The sequence below is a fragment of the Hemiscyllium ocellatum genome, chromosome 5, assembly GCF_020745735.1.
Source record: "Hemiscyllium ocellatum isolate sHemOce1 chromosome 5, sHemOce1.pat.X.cur, whole genome shotgun sequence".
Lineage (NCBI taxonomy): Eukaryota > Metazoa > Chordata > Chondrichthyes > Orectolobiformes > Hemiscylliidae > Hemiscyllium > Hemiscyllium ocellatum.
Window position 1 is genome coordinate 97597718 of NC_083405.1, and position 21684 is coordinate 97619401.

The 21684-nt window shown below is 39.5% G+C and overlaps 1 protein-coding gene across 1 annotated transcript in view; it reads left to right on the forward strand.

The window, feature by feature from the left end:
• LOC132816124 (myosin-IIIa-like) overlaps nt 1-21684 on the forward strand; it is a 161429-nt gene that overhangs the window by 22960 nt on the left and 116785 nt on the right. The gene's annotated exons all lie outside the window — the stretch shown is intronic.

Sequence of the window (21684 nt, forward strand, 5' to 3'; positions counted from 1 at the left end):
ACATGTTGGAATTGGTTCTTACTCTTTTACTTGGGAATAAGCTGACTGTTTGATGAATATTTAAGTGGCAAAAGTTTATTCTCTTCCCATGTGCAGCAACTGGTGCTAAGGTTAATGAAGTATATAAAAAACATACAGACTTGAATAAAATATTTAAACAGTACACTAAAACACATTGAGGATGGCAGGATGTGTAAGACATTATGGCTGCAGGCTGGATGCCAGTGTGATCCAAGACAACTATATAATCAAAGTGTTTGCAACTTGAGCTTCAGCTAGAGGCATTAAACTGGAGGTCAAGCTTCAGACACTGAGACCCATCAGGGAGAATGAAGGTGTCTGAAAGTGGTTACAGTTTTCATGATAGCATCTTTTGATTTGATCAGTAGTCAGGCACAGGAGAGTGGTGCAGCTGCTGTTGAGTTTGATAAGGTAAAAACAATGACTGCAGATGCTGGAAACCAGTTTCTGGATTAGAGTGGTGCTGGAAAAGCACAGCAGTTCAGGCAGCATCCGAGGAGCAGGAAAATCGACATTTCAGGCAAAAGCCCTTCCTCCCTCCCCTCCATCCAAGGCCCTAAAGGAGCCTTCCACATCCATCAAGATTTTACCTGCACATCCACCAATATCATTTATTGTATCCGTTGCTCCCGGTACGGTCTCCTCTATATTGGGGAGACTGGAAGCCTCCTCGCAAAGCGTTTTAGGGAACATCTCTGGACACCCACACCAATCAACCCCATTGCCCTGTGGCCCAATATTTCAACTCCCTCTCCCACTCAGCGTGGGTCTCCTTCACTGTCACTCCATCACCACCAGATGCCTGGAGGAAGAACGCCTCATCTTCTGCCTCAGAACACTTCAACCCCAGGGCATCAATGTGGACATCACCAGTTTTCTTATTTCCCCTTCCCCCACCTCATCCCAGTTCCAAACTTCCAGCTCAGCACCGTCCCCATGACCCGTCCTACCTGCCTACCTTCCTTTCCACCTATCCACTCCAACCTTCTCTCTGACCTATCACCTCCATCCCCACCCCCATCCACCCATTGTACTCTTTGCTACCTTCCCCCACCCTCCTCCCTGACCTATCACCTTTCTCCCCACCCCCACTCACCTATTGTACTCTATGCTACTTTCTCCCCACCCCCCACCCTCCTCTCATTTATCTCTCCACCCTTCAGGCACTCTGCCTGTATTCCTGATGAAGGGCTTTTGCCCAGAACGTTGATTTTCCTGCTCCTTGGATGCTGCCTGATCTGCTGTGCCTTTCCAGCACCACTCTGATCCAGAAGTTGAGTTTGATAAGGGGAGTGAGAGGGTTAGAGTTGGAGGATCCTAAACATGTGCAATAGTCTGACAGGCTTGAGGTTCATTCAGCTTCTCTGAATGAGAATGGGGGCCTCAGGGTGGATGAACTAACTGGCCATAGCAATGAGATATAGGAAGCCATTTAATTTGGGGGATTATGGAAATGGAATATAGTGGTGATAGGAAACAGTATAGTCTAAGAGTTTGAATCCATTCTCTTTAAAAAGAACAAGACTAATGTTTGCTCTGTGCAAGTATTCAGGACCTCTGCCAGGGCTGGAGATGAACCAATAATCTAGTTATTGTGGTCCATTCAGGTACGAATGAGAAGGAAATGATTTTGCAAAGTTAGTATAACCACCTGGACAGAAAATTGAAGAGCAGGACCTCAAGGATTCATTACTACATGAAAATGTGTCAAATTAGCAGAAAGCAAATCAAATTAGAGAGATGAATATGTACCTCAAAAATTAACGTGATAGATGTGGGTTCCGGTTTATGGGGCACTAGCATCAGTACCGGTGAAAGTAAGGGCTGTTCTATGGGACAGTCTATCCATGAACAACACTGGGATCACATATGCTTGTAAGTTGCATAAATAGAGAGGTAGAGAGGCTTTAAAATTAAATAGTTGGGGCAAGGAATATTTTTTGGGAAGCCATAATCAAATATGTTGAGAGAGAAAGGCATTAATATGGAAATGATAAACAGATTGTAATAGAAATCAAATATAAGTACAAATCTAAGTGCATATCAACAGAAAAAGCTAGAGGTTACAAGATTAATAAAGGACCAAATCAAGAACTCTGTGACTTAATGCACATACAGTCAAAATGTAGAATGGGACCTGAATATGAAGGGTACCTGGTATTTAACAGGGAAAAGGATGGTAGGAGAAAGCGGAGAAGGGAGTCTGTTCAACAGTAATGGTATTAGCAAAATACAGTGACAGGTCTCAAGTTTATGAAATCAGGATTTAGAAGCAGTTTGGCTTGAGTTGAGAAATGATTAAGGCAAGCTGTTATTCATGGAAGTAATGTACAGGCCTCCTAAAAGTAATTACATGATATATTGGAATATAAAGGGAACTTTTTAGAAAAGCAATATTCATGAGTGATTTAAAATCAATTTATAGGCTTGAAAAATCAGCTAGCCTTAGATGAAGAGTTCAGAGTGTTGTTGAAATACTTTCTTCAAATAACACATTCTGGAGCCAACTAGAGACCAAACTAACGAGATCTTGTATTTTACAGCGAGATAGGATAGTTAATTAATTAATTAAGTGATGGTGCACTGGGATAGCAGCATTCGTAATATAATTGAATTTTACTTTCAGTTTGAGGGAGAGAAGAATGGGTCAAAGACTAATATTTTAAGCTTAAATTAGGCTAATTATGAGAACATGGAAACCGATGAGCTAAAGTGAACTGACAGATTAAGATTTGAAGATGCCGGTGTTGGACTGGGGAGTACAAAATTAAAAATCACACAACACCAGGTTATAGTCCAACAGGTTTAATTGGAAGCACACTAGCTTTCGGAGCGACGCTCCTTCATCACCTGAAGCTAGTGTGTTTCCAATTAAACCTGTTGGACTATAACCTGGTGTTGTGTGATTTTTAACTTTGACAGATTAAGTTAATGGATAGCTGCAGTGGCAGATATTTAAGGAAAAGAAAAGAGAAAAAGTGAGTTTGGAGAATTATTAATGGAAAATAAAGAGATGGTAAATGAATTGAACAGGTATTTGTATCAGCATTCATTATAAAAGAGATAAATAACATCCCAGAAATATGTCAGTGAGGAAATTGAAAGAATTCAAAAATATTACATTCTTCCTATCACAAAGGATGTGGTGCTGAACAGATTATTTGAGATGTTTAGCCAACAAGTCCCCAAGTCCTGATAAACTTTATCCCAGTATCTTCAAAGAAATTATTCGTATGATAGTTGGTGCATTGGTTTCATTTGTTCAAAATTCTTTAGATTCAGTGAAAATTATTTTAGATTGGATAATAGCAAATATAACTATTCAAAATAGCAAGAGACAGAAATCTGAAAACTATCAGCTCGTTTGCTGAACATAGAAGCTATTGTGAAAGATGTTATAGCAGGACACTTAAAAAGTTCAAGTTAATCAGACAGAGTCAATATGGTTTTGTGAAAGGGAAAACATTTCACCGATTTATTGGAATACTTTAAACTATACCATGTATTGTGGATAAAGGTACAGTACTTTCCAGAAAGCATTTGTTAAAGTGTCACATTGAAAGTTATTGTGAAATAAAAAGCTCACAGTATAAGTGGTAACATTATCATTGCCAGTTAACAGGAAGCAGAGAATAGGCATTAAAGGTTTATTTTCTGGTTGGCAAGGGACAATGACTGCTGGTGCTAAATGATCAATGCTAACTTTTTATTATTCTATGAATGACTTGGTTGATCAAAGGTTCGGTTGCTAAATTTATTGATGATACAAAGATGGGAAAATAGGTTATGAAGAAAATGTATGGAAACTACAAATGTGTATAAGTAAGATCAAACAAATAAAGTATAATGTATGATTCAATCATGCTTGATCTGATTTATTCCATATATCTGCTTACTCCAATAACCTTTCATCATCTTGCTTAAGAATCATAAATCTCTCTTCTTTTGCCTTCAAAGTATTCAACAACTGCTTCTTTTGCCTTTTAATGCAGCAAGATCTAATTCCCCAGATATTTGAGAAAAATAGTCTCTTCATCTCTGTCTAGTGGACAACATCTTTTTAAACAGTGATTCCTATTTCTAGATTTTTCTTATGAGATGAAAGAACTTTGCCATGTCCATCCTGTTAGACCCCTTAGAATCTTGTATGTTTTAATCATTTTGTCTTTTCTTTTTCTTAGTTCCAGCAGTACAAGACAAACCCGTTCAATCTTTCCACCTTAAGACCACTAGTCTAAATAAGCTTTCACATAAACTTTCTCTGAACTGCTTCCAACATATTTATAGCCATCCTTCAATGATGAGACAAATGCTGTATCCAGTACTTCAGATGCAGTCCAACCAATATTTGATTTAACCGTAAAATAACATCCCTCCTTTTGTTTTCAATGCTCAATTCAAGAATGAGGTAAACTAAAGAGGACAGAAGGGAAAATAGGAGAGAAACTGGAGAAGGATACAGGATCATGGTTGTAGAGTGAGAACCTTAAAGGAAACAGAGACAGGATGGGAAGCAACTGATTGGATGGTCATAATGAAATCAATGAGCTCATCACATTTGTTATTAGGGTGGGCAAGACAGAAGAGAAGGATTTCCAATTTGCACTGGAGAAAAGAAGTAAGTTTGATCTTTTGTCTTTTACAGTAATTCTGGAATCATGATCAGTTTTGTCAGAGGGCACAGGACCTGAAAATGTTTCAATACAGCCCTACCAGAAGTTATGCCCATCGCTACTTTCATGTTTCCTTTCTTTGTAATTAAGACAATGGAGGTAAAAGCTCGACTTGGGACAACAGGAGGTTTGAGTGAATAATGGCAGTCGGGGGTGAGGGTATCAAAGGTGGAGGTGAGGGTGGTGTTGACCAGATTCATAGCTGCAGAAACGTGAAGGCAAATGGAGGGTCAAAGGATGGATAGCTAGAAACTTTAATATCAAAGAATGAGACTATTTCCTTATTTAAACAAAAACTATTGTATACTATTATCATTCCCAGTATACGGAGCACTTGTTTTCAGCACACTCCTGTACTGCTGTGAGGCCTGGACGATGTATCAGGAAAGTATCAAAACATTAGAAAAATTCTATCAGCAATGCCTTAGCTGCATCCCTCAGATTCAATTGGATGACTGTCAGAAAAATTTTAACGCCTTTCTTGAAGCCAGTTCTACAAGCATACGGGCAAAACTCCTGCAAAATCAGGTCCAGCGGATTGGACACTGTCTGAAATGAACCTCCCCCATCAGGTACTGTTTCTTCAACTCTCAATAGCCAATGTGACAAGGACAAAGAAAACACTTCAAAGACACTCTGAAACTCACCCTGAAGCAAAGCAGGAATGTGTGTCTTTCCTCTGGCATGATAGCTTTATCTAATGCAGCAATACTTATGTTGTCCCTCCATAACTTAAGAATGAAGGACATTGGTAATCTAATATTGAAAGATCCAATAGATTATAATTACAGCTCAATAAGTTATAAAAATATTACATTCCCAGACACATCTGATTCTGGCATAATAGGCTTTTTGGTTGCAAAGTGTAGTATGCTTCAATTAGGACATTGTGTTTCAAGTGACCTGAGTTAAGATGATACTTGAGACCTCTTTTATCCCAAGTCATAGTTATGATCCAGTGATGGTAACATGAACAAATCTATTAAAGCTGTACAGGTAGAAATTTCTTTATCCAAATGTTCAGGACCAGCTGTTTTTCGGATTTTGGAATCTTTCAGTTTTCAGAATAAGTGACAGTTTAATGGTGAAATATTTACAAATCTTATCGGAGGAGCAGACTTCTAAGTAAGAACGTGCTTGGCCACGTCCCCCCCCCCCCCCATGTTGCATCTGAGTGACACGCATCAAATGGGTATCGATTTGGGGGTGTTCACAGAGAAACCAGGCCTGTCGGTGCTTGGCCACTCACCCCATGTCACATCTGAATAACACGCATCGAGTGGGTGTCGACTTGGGTTAACTGTTTGCTCACTAAACAACCTTGTTAATGAGAAAAAAAAACTCAAGAAAAACCTTCGGATTTCGGAGCTTTTCAGTTTTTGGATGTTCGGATAAAGGATCTTCTACCTGGACTGTCATACTAGTTGTGAAGCATGACAACAAGCGTGCATTGTCATTATTGACAGAGAGGAGCTTGCTGACAAGCATTCAGTACCATGTTGAATCATTCTGAAGAAGGTACACTGAACCCAAAACGTTAACTCTGCTTTCTTTCCATAGATGCTGACAGACCTGCTGAGCTTTTTCCAGCAATTTCTGTTTTTGTATCTGATCCACAGTTATGTATTTTTTTTTGACAATTTGTCCAAGTTACATTATACTTTGAGTTATGATGTCTGAATTATAAGGCATGGCAGCAGCAGAGAAGAAAGACAAAGGAAGTAATTCCTGGTGTCCGAATCCCATTCCATACCCTGTGTCCCCGAAATCTGTTCGCTGAGAATTGACCAATCACAAGAAACTCTCAACCCTGAGGAGATATCACTTTATGCCACAGGACATTGTCATTGACAACCACCCAGCTACTTGAACAGCACATACTTTGTCCTAATTAGAATAAAAAGATTTGCTTGGAAAAAACGTCATCTTTAAAGACCTGACGTAGCCATAGTGGGACTGTTTTCCTGGTGATTGTGTCTTTTAGAGATATGCACAATCTCACTCAGCACATCACACCACGCCAATCATCAGAATCCACATATGTCATTGGCTGTAAGGCACCACCTCATCACTGGAATATATTTTGTTCACCATCGAATGTACCCATCTTATTCAGAAGATTTCACCATGGCATTCATCAGATTTATCTGCTTAATTCAAGATGCCAGGTTAAACAGTTTTACTTGTCTAATTCATCACAATGCAGAACTATGCCAAACACTTCATAAGAATGTTACATGACTACAATTTATTTTATTTATGCATGGGATGTAGGCATTCGTGGGAAGATCAACCTGTAGTGACCCGCTTTCTTGAACTGCTTTAGTTTTGAGGTTGTATGGACACCCACTGAGCTATTAGGAAGGTGATTTCAGGATTTTGACCTATTGACACTGAAGGAACTGTGATGTAGTTCAGGAAACTGTTTGGCTTTGAGGAGAAATTGCAGGGGCTGGGGTTTGCAGGCACCTGCTGCCCTTGTCCTCGAGGTGGCCAAAGTTGCCGGTTTGGAAAGTGCTCTCAAAGGAATTTTGGCAACTTGCTGTAGTGATGAACCCAGCAGCAGGACTTCTTTATGTTGAAGAAGTTCAGCCCATCAGTCATGTTTTGGCATTCACTTCAAGTGGATGTATTCCTGAGGCTGTATTAGGTTTTGGTCAGACTGCATTTGGAATATTGTGAGCAGTTTTTTGGTTCTGTATTTGAGGAAAGATGTGCTGGAATGGAAGAGTCCAGAGGAGGTTTAGAAGAAGGGACGAAGGGCTTATTATTTGTAGAGTGGTTGAGGACTCTGGGACTGGATTCGATACAGTTTAGAAGGGTGAAGGGAGATCTGATTGAAATTTACACAATACTGGGTGGCCTGAAAAGAGGGACATGGAAATGATAGTTCTCCTAGTGGGAGAAAGGGCACAGCCTCTGATTGAAGGGACAACCATTAAGAACTGAAATGAGGAGAAATTTCTTCAGCCAGAGGGTGGTGAATCTGAGGAACTCATTGCTGCAGAAGGCTATGGAGGCCAAATAATTGAGTGCATTTAAGCCAGAGATAGATAGATAGATTTGTGATTGGTAAGCGAATCAAGGGTTCTGGGAAGAAGGCAGGATAATGGGGTTGAGAAACATGGTCGCGTGGCTGAGCAGACCTGATGGGCCAAATGGCGTAATTCTGCTACTATATCTTATGATCTTAAGGTTCCTTATTTAAGAATATTTACACAGGCATCATGTTACAACCTGTGGGTTCAATAGTAAGCAATAATTGCTATATTTAACACTTCACCCTTCCATCATTTTATTGATCTTTCAGTGTTCAATTGTTTTAATTCTACCAATTGTTTGATTTTCATGTACCTTGCACCATTTCACAAAATATTTAATTTCAAAGCTGTTCTTATTAAGCCTTTTAGTGACTGCAACAAGAAATAAAATACCTACTTCAATCACTAGTGTAATTATTCTATGTTAGTGTTGGATTTACTTAAAATCCTCCAATAAAGAGTGACTCACCGATTCCTTTGTGAATAAAAGATTTTCCAACACCTGCATTGTTATGTAGTTGTGGCATAGCAGAAGTATGCTTTGTATATTTCTTTTATTTAAATTACATTTCAACTTCTAACTGGATTAATACCCCCAGCTGGGCAGCTGAATGCTGGAAATTACAACTTTAGTGGAGAATTTGTCAAAGTTATTATTTGAAAACACTGTACGCTTTGAAAGCTAACAAAGGAAAGACAAAGAGTTTGCATGCACCACAAGGAGCTCTTCCTATGACATTATGAGACAGCATAATTTCAAGGTCTTTTTCAGTTTTGAGGCATAGATAGTGTTTTTTATAATTGTAGCCTCTTGTGCAATGGAAAGTACAGATTCAATTCTGTACAGCATCAGATGGTAAATAGCTTGCATTTAGTTTGACTCAGTTAGCATAAACCCTTATCCCAATTATTTTTCAATATAGAAGATTTAGATTTTTTTTAGATTTGGATTTAGGTTTTATTGTCATATGTACTCAAGTACAGGAGTACCCTGTACATGAATACTGTGAAAAGTGTACAATGTCACCATTCCCAATGCCATCTTAGGTATTATGGTACCCAGGTACAAAAATAGAAAAAGAAATAAGTTTAAAAAGTAGAAGTCTACATGGCACAGATAGCATTGAGACGTACTTCCAATTCATCATCATGAACTTTCTCTGATTGATTTTGTCAATGTATGATGAATTATGGATGGTTTTGAACAACAGGCCTTGCCTCACAGTATCCAGAATGACATTTGGCAAACTCACTGGATCTTCAAATGCAAATTTGTCAAATCATGGGATGGATTCAAGTCCAGGTATTGGGAATCTAAACTCACTGTGGTATCCATGCTACCATTTGACCTGTGGTTCATATTTTCAGAAGTGATTGATTATGTTCCTGATTTATGTTGATGTTCACTTGTACATAATTTTACTGAGCCTGTTATACATTTATTTTCTTTAATTTAGTCATTCAAGTGTAATTGGCCCTAAGGAGTAGTACAGAATAGGTGATCGAGAATTGGTCAGTCCATTTTTATGTTCTCTCCTATCTGACTTTCGTTCCCACTGATAAGGTTTAAACTAGGCAAACAAGTCCCTGTTTTGTACTCCAGCTGGGGCCCAACTACACTGCATTATTCCTGTACCTGAAAATGTTAATGGACATTGTGCCAGTAATAATTATTCATAAATGGCCATTGCTGACTTAAATTTCCTACGAAAGATTCATAATTATGTTCAAGTTTTTTATAATAAATCAAAAGGGTCATTGAGAGAATCTAACCATCATCCGTTGACATTCAAAGATATTACCGTCACTAAATTCCACTCTACGGGGGCCATTAATATAAAAATGTTCATACTTATAAACATGATCCCATACTGGGATGTAATTCTAAAGACCCAACATAAGAATCTTTCCTGTACTTATGAACAGCAGTTTTATATCATCCTGCATTGTATTTCAACCTGCGTACAAATCCAGTTGTGAACAGCCTCCAGAATGGATCCCTTTCTCAATCCAGGGACTGCCTGTATTAACATTCAGGGGTAACCATTGATCAGAAGCTCAGTTGGACTCATCATATAAATACAGTGGCTACAATAACAGGTCAGAAGCTAGGATTACTGCGGTGAGTAACTCCCATTCTGATTCCCCAAAGCCTGTCCACAAGGCACATGGCACAAGGCAGGAGAGTGATGAAATGCTCCCCATTTGTTTGGATGGCTGCCACTCCACCAATGCTCAAGCTTGACACCATTCAGGACAAGGAGAAAGTGAGAACTGCAGATGCTGAAGAATCAGAGTTGAAAGGTGTGGAGCTGAAAACACATAACAGGTCAGGCAGCATTCGAGGAGCGGGAGAGTCGAGATTTCGGGCATAAGCCCATCATCAGGAATTCATTGACCTGCCCGACCTGCTGTGCTTTTCCAGCACCGTGCTTTTCAATTCCGCTACACAAACACTCAATCACTCCATCACTGATACTCAGTAACAATTGATGTGGTTTCAGCATTTCAAGAAGGCAGCTCACTACCACCTGCTCAAGGGCAACTAGAGATTGGCAATAAATGCTGGGACCTTGTTCAAGGGAGCAGCAACACACTGCAGCACTCTGGAACTGCGAAGAGAGGAGGAAGAACACCTTTACAAAGTCTTTGCCAAAAATGGATACTCCCACAACTTCATCTGCAGATGTCTGGTGGACAAGTCAAGACACACCCCAACACACTGGCTACTCTCCCATATGTTAAAAAACATTTCAGAACTGACAACCAGACTGCTCTGACTGCTGTGGATCTTGACATCTCACAATCCAGCAACCACTCTCAGACAGCAGCTCAAGAGAATAAAGGACCCAATACCCACTATGTGCAGGATGAATGTAATTTACAAAATCCCATGCAGTGACTGCACTAAGCACTATGCCGGACAAACACGTAGACAGCTAACGACCAGCATCCATGAACACCAATTAGCAACCAAATGACACAGCCAACTCTGCCTGGTATCCATGTACACAGACAACAAGAACTATGAGTTTGACTTGGACAAAACAGTGATACCAAGACAGGTCAAACAAAGAACAGCAAGGGAAGCATGTATTCTTCCATCAAGGAACACATTGACCTGGACATGATATACAAACAGCTGCAATTGGAAAACTGAAACTGGCACCAACCAGAAACAGCTCAAACAGAACCATATCAATTCAAACTGGAATTGTACAGCAGCCCTTCACAGGAGGCAATGCAGCACTGATGATGTCACCTAGAACCTACCAGCTCAACGAACAGAATAACGACGAGGACATAGGTCTTTTCAGAGTTTGTGAAACTGGAATACGGAATCATTTTTAAAAACTCACCTATTGGATATGCACGTCACTAGCTGGACCAGAATTTATTGCCCCATCCGCAACTGCCCAGAGGCAGTTAGGTTAGGAGTCAACCACATTGCTGTGGGTCTGGAGTAACATGTAGGCCAGGCCAGGTAAGAATGGCAGCTTTCTTTCCTTAAAGGACATTAGTGAACCAGATGGGTTTTTCCTAACCATAGATTACTTACAGTGTGGAAACAGGCCCTTCGGCCCAACAAGTCCACACCGACCCGCCGAAGCACAACCCACCCATACCCCTACATTTACCCCTTACCTAACACTACGGGCAATTTAACATGGCCAATTCACCTGACCCACACATCTTTGGACTATGGGAGGAAACCGGAGCACCCGGAGGAAACCCGTGGGGAGAATGTGCAAACTCCACACAGTCAGTCGCCTGAGTCGGGAATTGAACCCGGGTCTCAGGCGCTGTGAGGCAGCAGTGCTAACCACTGTGCCACCGTGCCGCCCACGGTGTTCATGAGCAATAGTTTCATGGTCATCATTAGACTTTTATTTCCAGATTATTATTGAATTCAAATCCTATACCTGGGATTCAAATTCAGGTCCACAGAACATTACCTGGATCTCTGGATTTATAGTCTAGAGATAAAACCACTAGGCCATTGCCTACCCTTAAACAGCTTCCAAATGAAAACAGCGTAGTAATGCATTGAGCTGAAAGGAAGACTTGTAATTCTGTCATAACCTTCACAATCCTGGCACTTCCCAAAGCACTTCACAGCCAATGAAAGCAGGTAACATGGCGTAATCATGACATTTTTGAGGCTGTCCTTGGTCTGGGCCCTTTGAACATGAACAGATTCAAGAACAGCTTCTTCCCTTCCTGTTATCAGACTTTTGAACAGACCTCTCAGATGTTAATTCTGACACAGCTGTAACTGTATATTGTGCTGTGTCCTGCTGCCCTGATGCACTTTGGATGGTACGATTTGCTTGTAAAGCACGCAAAACAACACTTTCCACTGTATATGTGTCAACAATAAATGAAACTCAAACTCCATTCCCTCAGCTAACTGCAGGGAGGCACACACAGTTAAAGGGCTGATCTGGGGGAGGCACAACAGGCTGAATGGCAACCTTGACACAATCCTATTATGTCCCAAAGGGAAACACAATGAGAAACCTGTCATAGTTGGTCATACTGGACTTCCATTTTGCAGCATATGAGATGAGTTGGAAATATCATCTTACATTCTGTCTTTTCATCAGAGGAGTTAGCTATTTTAAATGTTCTTTCTTTAATGGCAAAGATGCTGAAGGCTTTGAGCTAGCTGGATAGTCAGCCACATTTAAAAAGAACTTCCTAATCACTACAATAGTTCACTGGAATTTATATTTCCCCCAGACATGTATGTAGTTAGTTGACATCCCACTGGGTGACCCTGATAAAATTGCCATTTACCTAATTTGACGATTCTCAAAGACCTGGTAGGAGTTGGTAATCCATGCATTGCTGGGTTAGACTCACAACCATCAGCACAATGCATAAAATGCAGTCTTCTGTTTTGTTTTGTTTGAATAATCTTGGAAGGATTGGATTGTGTAAGATTATTTATTGGTCACAAAACTCAAGGACTGTATTGTGTCAAATAGTTTATTGTTCGAATGGCGCAGATTGAGGCAGGGAACTGACAATGGAAACTTTGCATTCATTAGTGACACACCAGATGATGTTTACGGTGATGTTCTTTGCAATACAGCTCACAGGTGGGCTAAAACTACATCACAACAATGAAAGCCATCAATGAGACTATCAGCAGACCATTGTGTGCTTGGACTGCCCTTGAATCCCAAGGAAAGCTCTTCACTCCTCAGATTGCTTTGCATGGTTCAAAATTGTAGGTTAAAATTGTTAATCCATGCTTATCACTTTGCCTCAGACGCATGGCTGATCCCAGTATTTTTGTTAAGTAGGTCAATTCAGATACATTATAGAATATTTTACAAAAATTCATTCAGGTCACAAACAAATGTGGAGAATATTTTCAATAATATTACATTGATATGAATGCATACATTATTGAATATAAGATCAGGTTTGATCACTATAAAACAGAAGACTTCACAGAAATCAATAATGTCCTCAGTTTATCTTGGTTAAGCATTTAGGAGAAATGGTTGAGAAAGTCTCCTATTTATCTTGGTCATGTTTCAACAGGCACTTAGATTGATTTGGGGAGTGAATGACATTCTGAAAGAAGAATCTATAGAGGAGAAAGTAACTTCCATAGAAAATGTAAATTTAAAAAAATGCAGCATGTAACTTTGACATTTAGCTTCTGATATGTGAGAGAGTAAGCATCCTCTGAAACTTGGCAGTTTCAGAAATCGGAGACATGGAATGCAAAACTGGATTAACATTTGCATCAAAGGTAAAGCAGGGAAGACGAGGACCAGCCATAACTGAGACAGAAATAAATGCAGCGACCATAAAGCTGTAAGCAAGAAAAACATTTTGATTCAATGAGATACCAACAGAAAAACTGAAAGTTCTGAATAATATAAAATTATGACACTGTCAGGTCGCTGCAAAGATATAAACAGAACAAGGAGGGTCAAGATTTTAATTTGGGGTTCTTGAAAGGCTACGTTTTGATTTATGAAAGTTATATTTAGTTTCTATTTTCATTTTCACTTACCCATTTAATATGTGTTGCAGTTACATGGCAACAATACATTCTGTATTTGTATTGACTTATGGCATGCTCTATGACTGGAGCATCTTAACTAGATCTTTTTACTGCAGCTCAGATTTGCAATTAGCAATTAACACAGTGTACTTCAGCATAGTATCCACTGCATTTCCCTAAATAGAAGTTCCTGAACTTATGGAGCAATTTATGTAAGGAAGCCATTTTTTCATTGATTTCAAATCTTTGCAACTCTGTTCATAATATTTCTGTTTAAAACTGTTTCCCCCCACCATTTGAGGCCTCCCTCTCTCTCTCCACTTCCTTGCACACCTCTTACAGTTTTCTTTCTCTCCCCTTGCAGGTTTCTGTTCCCCACTGCAATCTCCTCCTCTACTGTCAATATCTTACAATATCCTTCTATGCATATTGCCCTTACAGCCTCATTCACCATCTTTTCTTTTAGTTTTCTTAACCCTGCAATTACTTTTCTTAAAGTATCCTTCTCACCACCCTCACAAGTTCCACAGCTACGTTAAAATTCCTCCTTGAGGTCTCCATCTCTTCGCTCTTATTCTCTGCACTACTTAAAGCCTCTTTCCTGTCAGGCCCCTATCGACAGATGCTTCAACAACCAAAGGGTGTTTTGCAGAAAAAGGTAATCTCTCAAAAACACATGATGCAAAAACACCATGCATATGCACATCTCTCACACACACACGATGCACAAACACCACACACACGCAAACACATCTCTCGCACATCTCAGACACACACGATACACATACACCTCTGACACATGCCTCTCTCTGTCTCTCTCTCACGCGCGCACACAATAAGCACACACGATACACACACACAATACATTCTCACACGCACCCCCATCCCACGAGCTCAGCTCAGTCATTCCCTCATTGCAATCATTTGATTTCTGAGTTACTCACAGGCTCACTAATAAGATGGAAGGACCGACTATCAGCAACTGCAAGAGAGAGCTGTTTGGAGGAGCAGCTCCTCACCAGTTCTCTTAATTCTATTTATGGTTGTCTTTTCTTCAAATGGTCACCCTTCTATTTTAATTTTCTGAGGTGTTTCGAGAGGCTTCTAGGTGAAGATTTTGCGTACTGTCCTAAAGGATTTTGGTCACTGCAGAATAGGATTCGTACCTGAGGATATTATATAGTCAGTGTTCATTTAAACTCCCAAACAAATCTGTTCCGAGTACAGATAAAAAAAAACTCATGTGCTACTTCGTGGAAATAATTCTAATTACCAGTTCAGAAAGAAATGACCACTCTATCGAAACAGAGCTTGATGACACCTTGTCTGGAATCAGACTCAAAAGAAACAAAAGAGGGCTTTATCTTGAGAGTATAAGTCACTCTGCTATAATGTGCATTTCATCAACGCAAATGGACTATAACACAATTGACGAATTATGGATGTTGTTTGGACAATGAAATGTCCATTCTACTGAATGGGTATAGCAATTATCTATTTGCTATCTTTGACAACATGGTTTTCTCTAGAGGTTTTCCACGGTGTGATTTTCCACAGAGATTTTCCACGGTGTGATTTTCTATAGAGACTTTCCACAGCTTGATTTTCCAGAGGTTTTCCACAGCGTGATTTTCTACAGCACAAGGTTTCAGAGGAACACAACTGTCACATTATAACACCTGTAATCATTACTGGATTGTTGGAGAAGTATACACCTGTTTGCTTTATAGATTGAGTCTAACATTATAAAGTTAGGTAGTTCTTTGACAAACTAAAATTTGACAGAAATGATCAAAGAATAATTCAGAATCTGTACTGGAATCAGTCAGTCCTGGAGAGTCTTACAGCAGATGTCTTGAACAGTTTACGAAGCAAAGCAGGAGAGGCCAGGGATGTGTTACATCTCAGAACTGTCTAACCTGCAATGGAGTTATGAACATGATAATAAAAGATGCAACCCCAGGAAGTTGAGTGTTGACAACATGAGACTTGTAGATGACAGTGTGCTAACTGCAGAGTCAGAAAAGGCACCATTGAAAAATGTAAAAATGTGTGGCAGCATGATGGTTCAGTGGTTAGCACTGCCCCACAGTGCCAGAGACTTGAGTTCAATTTCACTCTCAACCAACAGTTTGTGTGGTGTCTACATATTCTCCCCATGTCTGTGTGTATTTCTTCTGAGTGTTTTGGTTTCCTCCCACAGTCCAAAGATGTTTGGAAAGGCAAGGACTGATTAAGGATAGTCATCATGGCTTTATGCATGGGAAATCATGTCTCAATAATTTGATTAAGTTTTTTGAAGAGGACTGATGAAGGCAGAGTGGTGGACGTTGTCTATATGGACTTCGGTAAGGCACTCAACAAGATTTGGCATGAAAGATTGATTCACAAGGTTAGATCACATGGAATACAGGGAAACTAGCCATTTGGATACAAAATTGGCTTGAAAGTAGGAGACAGATGGTGGTGGTGGAGGGTTGCTTTTCAGACTGGAAACCTATGGCCAGCGGTGTGCTGTAGGGATTGATGTTAGATCCACTACATTTTATCATTTATATAAATGATTTGGATGTGATTATAACAGGTAAGGTTAGTAACTTTCAGATGACACCAAAATTGGTGGTGTAATAGACAGCGAAGAATATTACCTCAGAGTACAGCGGTACTTTGATCAGATGGGCCAAAGGGCCAAGGAACGTCAGATGGAGTTTAATTTTGATAACTGTGAGGTGCTGCATTTTGGGAAAGCAAATCTTAGCAGTACTCAGGCACTTAATGGTAAGGTCCTGAGGCATGTTGCTGAACAGAGAGATCTTGGAATGCAAGTTCATATTTCCTTGAAAGTGGAGTCACAGATAGACAGGTACACTTGTGTTTATTGGTCAGTGCATTGAGTATAGGAGTTGGGAGGTCATATTGAGGCTGTACAGGACATTGGTTAGGCCACTTTTGGAATACTGTGTTCACTTCTGGTCCCCCTGCTATAAGAAAGATGATCTTAAACTTGAAAGGATTCAGAAAAGATTTACAACAATGTTGCCAGAGTTGGAGGATTTTATGTAATTGGGAGGAGCAGAGTAGGCTGGGGTTATTTTCCATGGAGCTTTGGAGTCTGAGGGATGATCTTATAAAGGTTTATAAAATTATGAGAGGCATGAATAGGGTGGATAGTCAAGGTCTTTTCCATGGGGTGGGGAAGTCCAAAACTAGAGGACGTAGGTTTAAGTTGTGAAGGGAAAGAAATAAAAGGGACCTAAGGGACAACTCTTTTATGCAGGCAGTGGTATGTGTGTGGAATGAACTGCCAGAATAAGTGATGGAGGCTGGTACAATTACAACATTTAAAAGGCACTTGGATGGGTATATGAAAGGATGGGTTTGGAGGGATATTGGCCAAATGCTGGTAAATGGGACTAGATTAATTTAGGATATCTGGTCAGCATAGATGAGTTGGATCGAAGGATCTGTTTTCATTCTGTACATCTCTATGACTCTATGTGCTGGTTAGGTGACTTGGCCGTGCTTAATTGCCCATAGTGTCCAGTGATGTGCAGGTTAGGTGGGATAGTCATGGGAAATGCAGGGTCACAGGGATAGGGTAGGGTGGTGTGGGTCCTGGTGGGATGCTCTTCAGAGGGTTGTTGTGGAGTTGATGGGTGAATGGCTTCCTTCCACACTCTGAGGATTCTGTATAGATAAAGTGAAAGCAAAGAACAAGGAACATGGAATATAAAGTCATATGAAGAAAATCAAGACAGTGATGATAAGCACAGGCCTAAAGCCCAGAGTGGTGGACTCAAATACCTTTGAACAGTGGCCAAGAAAAGAAATTAAGGTATTCAAGAGGGCATTGGATGATTATTTGGATCAAAATAATATGCAAGGATAGAGGGAAAAGCAAGAGACTTGTAATAAGTAATGATAATTGTTTGAAGAGCCAATGCAGACACAATGACCCAAATGGCCTCTATCTGTGCCATTGTACTGCTGTGATTCTGGGAAGTTACAAAGAAGACATTACAACAAACCAACTCTGCTCTGTTGTGTAACTTGAAGACTATAACATGGTATGAACATAACATCTGGGAGTCATTGAGGGTGAACACTTTTCAAGGCAAGGTACCTAAACAACAAATGAAGCTCATGTTTTACTAATGTATAATCTCAATTTACCGGAGACACAACACACAAAATTATTGCCAATAAGGAGAGGAAAAATAGAGTCCACCATTAGAGAGTTCATATGGAAATCCTGTTGGAGAGAGGTGTAGAACTTCTTCAAGGTGGGCATAACTGTAAAAGTTAGTGAGTTAAATACTAAATAATACTGAAAGGACTGCAGATGCTGGAAATCAGAACCTAAAACATAAATTACTCGGCCAGCAATTATGGACCAGTTTTGAGGAAGGGTCACTGGACCCAAAACATTAGCTCTGATTTCTCTCCACAGATGCTAACAGACCTACTGAGAGCTTCTAGCAATTTCTGTTTTTGTTTCTGATTTCCAGCATCTGCAGTTTTTTCAGTTTTTGTTTTTTTTATTGGTTTGTTAAAAAGGTGGAAAATGTCAGTGCATGTGGAATATGTGAGCAACACACTAGCTACTGGGTTTAATCAGTCACATTTCAATGGATATTTGTAACCTGTACCATTCCCACATCACTTGTCCCAACACCCTGAGGCAATTTGCAAAAGATTTTCATTTGAATTTAATTAAAAATATGATACACTGTTTTCCTGAAATGTCCTTGAAATGAAAATGAGGCTGTTGAACAACAATTTTTGAAGTCAGATAAAACTCAGATCTTCTGACATCAGTAAATAGCTATGCAGACACAGGCTCAAATATCAACAGATGGATCAGTGGGTGAGAAATGGAACCAATTTAAATGATTTCCAATATTGTATTTGACATCATGCTTGTTATGGACCAACCACACTTCAATGCCCTCAGTCTGCTGAACTACTGTTTGCTGAATATCAGTGTTTTGTTCTCAGGCTAAGCTGAAAACATTGGTATTCAGAGTCTGCATGGTTGTAGGCATTTGTCTGTTGCAAATGATATTCTATCGAGTTATTCATTTATCCTTAAAAGAAGACATCTTTGCCATGCCACACAAGTTATAAAGAAGGGTGACTGCACAAGAAACATTAACTCTGCTTTTTCTCTGCAGATGCTGCAAGACCTGCTAAGTTTCTTCAGCAATTTCATTTTGTTTCAGATCTCCAGCATCTGCAGTTCTTTGTTTCATATGAACTCTCTAATGGTGGACTCTATTTTCCCTCTCCTTATTGGCAATAATTTTGTGTGTTGTGTCTCCGGTAAATTGAGATTATGAATTAGTAAAACATGAACTTCATTTGTTGTTTAGGTACCTTGCCTTGAAATGTGTTCATCGTCAATGACTCCCAGATGTTATGTGTATATCATGTTATAATCTTCCAAGCTGCTCCACAGAGAGCAGTTGGTTTGTTGTAATGTCTTCTTCATAACTTCCCAGAATCACAGCAGTGCAATGGCACAGATAGAGGCCACTGGCTCTTCAAACAAACATCATTTCTTATTACAAGTCTCTTGCTTTTCCCCCTACCCTTGTACATTATTTTTATCCAAATAATCATTCAACGTCCTCTTGAATACCTCAATTTTACCCACTCCCACCACACTTCCCAAAGGGCATTTAATACCTTAATCACTTTTTTTTTCTTCATTTCAGCCGTGTTTCTTTTGAAGATCACTTTAAATGAATGCCTTCTTATTCTTGTTTCTTTTTACAAGTGAGAACAGTTTCTCCCTATCTACTCTACACAGCCCACTCATGTTTTCAAAAGATGTGACTTGCAATGTGTTTTCATGTTTTAAATCAACTAACCCACGAAGTTAATCAATCCTGAAGGGGAATTGATGATTGGACCATTATCATTACCATTACATTGTAAGGGCTTCTAAAGTCTCTACTCTCTCACAATACAGCTCTTTGCTTTCAGTTTCATTTTTATTTCTCTGGAAACATACCCAGGCATGACTAATGGCATGTAGAGAGTTAAAATAAGTCAACAGACATCCATAATCCAACACCAAATATATTAATTATTCTAATCTACATCTAATTACCCTTGTAAAAGTAAAAATCCAATTGAAGTGAAACCTTCTTTAAAAATCAAGTACATGCTTGTCAAAACATTTCTTACTGAGTGACTTTTTCTTTCTTTTCACACAAAAATAGTCTTTGAGATAATAGACATCTTCAGCTTGGTCCTAATAGAGATGATGTGAATTTGTGATCACAATTAGGCCATTTGATGTGAATCCCTACTGTTTGTTCACGTGTGGAAAATGTACTTTTGCTTTACCTGGATTGCTTTATTGCTTTGTGATTTATTTTGCTTTTGTTTTGACATTCTTATTGGATATTAGTTACAGTCAGTCACAAGTTGTTTGGTCAAAGAGCAAAGGATGGCTTGATGTGTGTGAAATAGTATTTCCTCCTCGGATATTCTACCTCTCAGACTGCCCTTTATTACCTTGTTGAACCATATGAAGCCACAACTCAGTTGCGGATTGTACCACAATGGTAGAGATTGGTGAATGTTGTAGTTTGCTAGTAATTCCATTTAGACTGGAAAGAAACTGTACTGTATTGTCTGTTGCGATGGTCTCTGGCAATTATGTTTTGGACACATTTCTCTGCAATGAATGGGAAAAACAGTGGATATGGAATTTTGTTGTAGTGATTTCTGACCATTCAGTACATAGATCATGAACAACAAACACAAAGGCTGATTTTTTTCCTACTTGGAGTTGTCCCCATGGTTTTAACTGTAGAGGTGTAGGACATGGTTTTAGAGATTTGTCTTGCTGAGTATACAAATCACACAACTTCTTATGAACTCTTCTATATGACAGTACATGTTGCTGCATCTCTTTTGGCATAACCACTCAAATTCCACATGTAAAACAGTTGTCATCAAACAATGTGAGTTCATCACATACTTTGTAGCATGGCATTAAGTTTACTTTGAGTCTGAAAAGCCACTTGGTTTTCATATACTGTACACTGCCTTTTACCAGTTCTGGTTCCAAGCCCTCACACATAATAAGATTTGCAATCTTGTGCAAGATCATTGCAATCTCACGGTCTTTGATGGTGCATGCTCCTTTACCAACGCAAATGCTCCCTGTGATGGTGTACACCCCAGCATGACAGCTACTCAGTTCTTCAACCTCCAAGACTTTTGACCTTGAAGTTGTACTGATGCAGATAATCTGACCATTTGTAAGTCCAAAGGGGTTAATGAGCAGATGTTGATTTGGTAACAAAGCAGTCAATGATTGATACAGAGAATGAGTTTTCCACCAGAGGCACATATGTAATGAAAGCGAATAAACTGCAGTTTCTATAGATCTGACACAAAAGCAGTAAGTGCTGGGGAAACTCAGTCTGTCTGTCAACATCTCTGGAGAGAGAAACAGAATTAACATTAACATTATCTTCTTGAAAACAAAGACATATTTGCCAGTGTTCGTAAATGGAGATGCTAGCTGCTGCTTCCTACTTTCATTAAGTGACTGAAGATTCCTTTGCTCTATTTGACTCCAACTTCAGTTCCAATTGCAATTCTTGATGTTTCTGTTGTGATGTACTTTCCTGCATGTTAAAATATACAAAGATTAGCAGAGATGTTATCTTAATGTATTGTGCAAATCTCCATTCTCATCACTAGCTTCTACACTAGCTTCCAAAGAGGCTCTGGGATCTCTCTCTTTATTTGGCAATGAATTTGTGGTGAATGATTTGATTTAGTATTGTCACATGTACTGTGATACAGTGAAAAGTGTTATTCTGCTAACGAGATAGATCATACCTTACATAAGTACATCAGGGTAATAGCACAGAATGCAGAATATGGCATGACAGCT